Raw genomic sequence first — 4,907 nt, 5'->3', positions numbered from 1 at the left:
TGCGGCCATGGAGCCCAACCACAGCCACCGGCACCGCCCCGCGTCCCGGGAGCCTCATCTCCGCCTGTCCAGCCCCCCGGGGACGGCGACTGCAGCACTGCCCTGGGCAGCCCCTTCCAACGTGTGAGGGGTGCTGATCTTCAAACTGATGGTTATCCGTGAAAGAAATGATAAAGTTAGAGCAGATGTTTGAAAGTGTCAGCTCAAGGCTCACTGGCAGTTCACAAAAGGGAAAAGAAAACGAGTTTAGAATGCATTGATTGAAGAATACAGAACAAATCAGGAATTACAAGTGTTGCATTTGCTGTAAAAAAAACCCAAATGTGTGCGGTTCTGATTTCCACCGCTCCAGAACAGAGTGGGTAGAGTTAAAACTGTGCAGAGAAAATCAGCATCAAGGATTTGAACTAGCTACACCAGATGGAAACACTGCAGAAGACATCTTCAGAGGGGTTTTATTACAGGAGAAAAGTAGGTAGTAAAATTGTAGGTAGTATAAAGAAGGTGAGCGTGGAGAACATCAAATCAAGTACTTAATCACAGGGAAAGTGAGGAACTAATTGCCATGGGATGTTTTGGGTAGAAAGAATTAAAAATGAGCTATATTCACAAAGAATATCGCTCTTAGAGGCGTCACCTTCGTGGCTCCTGGTCCTCAAGTTGTGCACTGGTGGGAGCTCGGAGTTCCCGCCTGGTTTGCAGCGGCACGTCTGCTCCTCAGCTCCTCGCAGGGCTCGGCTGCGGCCGTGCCTGGGGACAGAACACAGGGGTGACCGTCCTTAGAGTTCCAGAACACAAACCTGCTATGAACCGAAAGGGGAAGAAGAGCAAGAGCTGGGGAAGGAGGAGTGACAGGACAAGGGGCAGTGACAGGACAAGGGGCAATGGGTGCAAACTGGAACACAGGAGGTTCCACTTAAATTTGAGAAGAAACTTGTCCCCGGTGAGGGTGGCAGAGCCTGGCCCAGGCTGCCCAGGGGGTTGTGGAGTCTCCTTCTGTGCAGACATTCCAACCCGCCTGGACACCTTCCTGTGTAACCTCATCTGGGTGTTCCTGCTCCATGGGGGGATTGCACTGCATGAGCTTTCCAGGGCCCTTCCAACCCCTGACATCCTGTGGTCATCTCTACCTTCATCCTGCCCGTGGTTCACCAGCAGTGACAGAAGAAAATGACATTTCTGCACCTTGGCTGCCCTCAGAGCAAGATACCAATGGGGAGACTGAGCACCTGCCAATTTCCTCACCTTAAATACATTATCTCAGAGTTGTCATAAGATTTCTTAGCAAGAAGGTACAAAACCAAACCCCTTCTTTAACTGAAACCATCCTTATTGCTTTGGTTTACAGCACAGCCCCAAACCACCAAAACAAGTGAAACTGCAGGAAGTGTCGGAAAAGGGACTAAATTGAATAAACTGATGGGCAACTGCTCCTGTTTGTAAACTGAAAGCAAAATCACTGCTCTTCCGCACAGCCGAAGTGAAGAAAACCATGTTAGACCGACTGGCTTAAGTATTTTGGGTGGGGTTGCTCACAGAGTTCCCCACTTCACATTAAAGCAGACGGGTAAAACAGGAAACAGGACCAGGAAAAAGACGATAAGGAGAGATTAGAAGATATTATTTTTGCCTCTTTTTTAGCAGATTGTTTCTCTCAGTCTCTGTCTTCGGCAGATCAAGCACATTTATCATTATTCTGAGTCAGCAGCAACAGCAGGAAGGAGCAGAAATTTCATCTCATTGTCATCAAATCCAAAATCCTGCACCGTGCAAGGACGTTACGTTACCCAAGGAATTAATGGCCTGTGATTGTAGTGCACTCATGCTGCCGTCTCCCCAAGAGACTTCGCATGTTTATTTGCTCACTAATAATTTATTCTCTTAAGAATGATGTAATGGTTGCTCAGGTTAAACAACCAAAGCTTTAGTAAACAATGATTTAAGGCTTCCTCTCGCCCTGTGCGGCAGGAGTGCAAGACAGCTACCTGACAGTGGGGTACACGGGTTTGTTATTGTGTCATCCTAACTCAGGTCAGCCAGCAACCGAGTCCGTAACTGAAACACAGAGAACAGGTCCCTCAAACTCAAAGGTACCTGAAACTAAAACCCAGAAACATAAGTCCCTTTTAAGCGCTGCCTTCAGGACTCTGAACCTGAGCCCGTAGCTGCAGAACAGATGATGTTTTGAAGACAGAAGGATGTTTCTCATCAGCACCTGGAGCGCTGGGAGCTGCCAGCAGAGCCGCACTCAGACCTTTTAGCACCTCAGGGCAGGTGAGAGGAGACACGAACCCACAGCAGCTGCGGCGGGAGGTACCACACGAGGAAACCGCTCCAGGGACCTCCAGCAGCGAGGGGCTTGACTTGGAGCGTTGGTGACAGCGGCTGAACATGAGCCAGCGTGTGCCCAGGTGGCCAAGAGGCCACCAGCATCCTGGCTGGTACCAGCACTGGTGTGGCCAGCAGGCCCAGGGCAGTGACCGTCCCTGTGCTGGGACCTGGGGAGGCCAAACTGCCAATCCTGGGGCAGTTTTGGGCCCCTCACACCAAGAAAGGCCTTGAGGTGCTGGAGCGAGTGGAGAGAAGGGAATGGAGCTGGTGAGGGGCTGGAGCACAAGTGTGATGGAGCGGCTGAGGGAGCTGGGGGTTCAGCTGGAGAACAGGAGCTGAGGGGAGACCTTCTGATCTCTGAACTGCCTGAAAGGAGCTTGGAGCCAGGGGGGTCGGGCTCTGCTCCCCAGGAACAAGCGCCAGGAGCAGAGGAAACGGCCTCAAGTTGCGCCAGGGGAGGGTGAGGTTGGATCTAGGGAACAATTTCTTCCCCAAAGGGCTGTGGGGCATTGGAACAGGCTGCCCAGGGCAGTGCTGGAGTCACCATCCCTGGAGGGCTGGACAGACGGACATGAGGTTCTCAGGACATGGGGCAGTGCCAGGGGTGGGGGAACAGTTGGACTCGATGATCTTGAGGGGCTTTTCCAACCAAAATGATTCTGTGGTTCTATGACTGCTGAGCCAGCCTGGTGATGAGGAGAGGGCCAAAGGTCCCTTTAGCTCCCGCAGTAGCTTGGCCACTGATACCAGTGAAGGAAACTGTTTTGCACTCAAAAGGAAGATGCTCTGCAGAGTCTATGTCCTGAATCTATTAAGCCACATGCTAGTCTTTATTTCTGAGACAGCTGTGCCAAGTGCTTCCTTTGTCAAGTGCCTCTGCAGACATTAAATGAAAAACTGGCTTTCTGCAAATCTAAATGAAATCTAAAGCCTGTAAATATCCCCGCAGCCCAGCAGGGTGACACGGTGACACAGCGCCCGGCTGTGCCGCAGGACTTGCAACCGCCTGGACCGTCAGCAAGACCTGCACATACATGGTGACAACTGTGCTGGTGCGGGGAGTAAAGCTGCACGACTGGCCAAAACTTTGTGAGATGGATGGTGTGCGCTGCTTCGGGCAACTTCTAAAAGCAAAAAATATCATTTTAAACCTACTAGAGACTGACTGCAGCGTCTTTTATATAAGCACAAATTGGGACATGTATTATTTTTAACTTAGGAGACACAGAGATACCCACAGTACTGTAACCAAATAGCAGTGCCCAAAGTTCACTTCTCAGCAGCCTAACGTTTTGAGAGAAACATACTTTTTCTCTCTTCTACTGCGAACTGTGCGGATGGAAACCAAGCGAATGCACCTCGCTCATCCCGCACCCTCCCTGTCCATCTGTCCCATGTCGAGCCGTTCCCTGCTCAGCGCTCGCAGGGTTCGCACAGCCACACGTCACGTTCCTCGTCTGCACCGTAACCGCGGCTCCGCACGGCTCCGCACGGCTCCCCCGGCCCCGGCACTTTTACCGTCATCCACTAACGACCAAGCAGCTGAACAGCACCAACCATTGCAACCTGGCTTCTCACTACACCGAAATCCATGTTTATTTTGTTCAGTGGCTAGCAAGATATTACGGTACATCACAAGCAGTTGTGGTTGTTAATTTGCCAACAATTCACGGCAGTCACAGCACTGATAGGGGACGGCTTTGATCTCGCTGTTTGCGCTGGGTTAGACCCATCTCAGTGCACACACATCACCTCAGGCTGAATGTGTTGGCAAATTACGGCTTTATATTCTTTAAGTGATTTAATGCTTTGCTCTGTGCTCAGCAATCATGGGCATTAAGTGCCCTTTGCTGGTGTGGCCACTGCAAGTCACGAGTGTCTCCAGCAAAATGCTTCGATTCAGCTGTGGACACACAGGGAAATTCTGCAGAGGCTGGTGACGAGAGGCCAAAAGGTGCCACAGCTGCAGCAGAAGCTGCTGATCAGTGACACGGGAAGTGTTAAGACCAGAGCCTGGAAGCTGATCAGCACACTGTCCTTTCTTGCAGAAACCTCATTCATGATTAATAAGCAGCAATGTTGCCTTTGAAGATCCCAGGAGCCCAGGCTGGTTGGGTTGAAGGGACCTCTGCAGACCATCCAGTCCGACCCCTGCTCACGCAGGGTCACCAGAGCAGGTGACCTTTCCTGTGGCTGTTTCAGGAGAAACGGTTCATTTTCAGATGTGACAAGCTATCTCACTCCTAACATTTCCAACAAAACAAAGCATTTAGGTGCTACCCGTCTGACGTGAACCCTGACCTGAACTTTGGGACTAGTTGACCAGGGATCTGCTCAATTTTAAGATCCCTTGATGCCTGAAATTGAGGACAGGCTTCCTAAAAGATCCTGTCCAGCTCCGCCACAAACTATAACTTACCTGCGTCACCCTGGCACATGGGGCTGGGCACATCTGTCCCCATCTACCAACCTGCACGGGCACACGGCCGCACAACCTACCTGGCAAACAGCGGCACAAACGTGGGTGAAGAGCTGTGAACCCTGCGCACCTGCTGCTCCGGAACGGGGAAATTCCT

Source organism: Columba livia, chromosome 20 (genome assembly GCF_036013475.1).
Source record: "Columba livia isolate bColLiv1 breed racing homer chromosome 20, bColLiv1.pat.W.v2, whole genome shotgun sequence".
NCBI classification, from domain to species: domain Eukaryota; kingdom Metazoa; phylum Chordata; class Aves; order Columbiformes; family Columbidae; genus Columba; species Columba livia.
Note: the sequence above shows the minus strand (reverse complement) of the source record.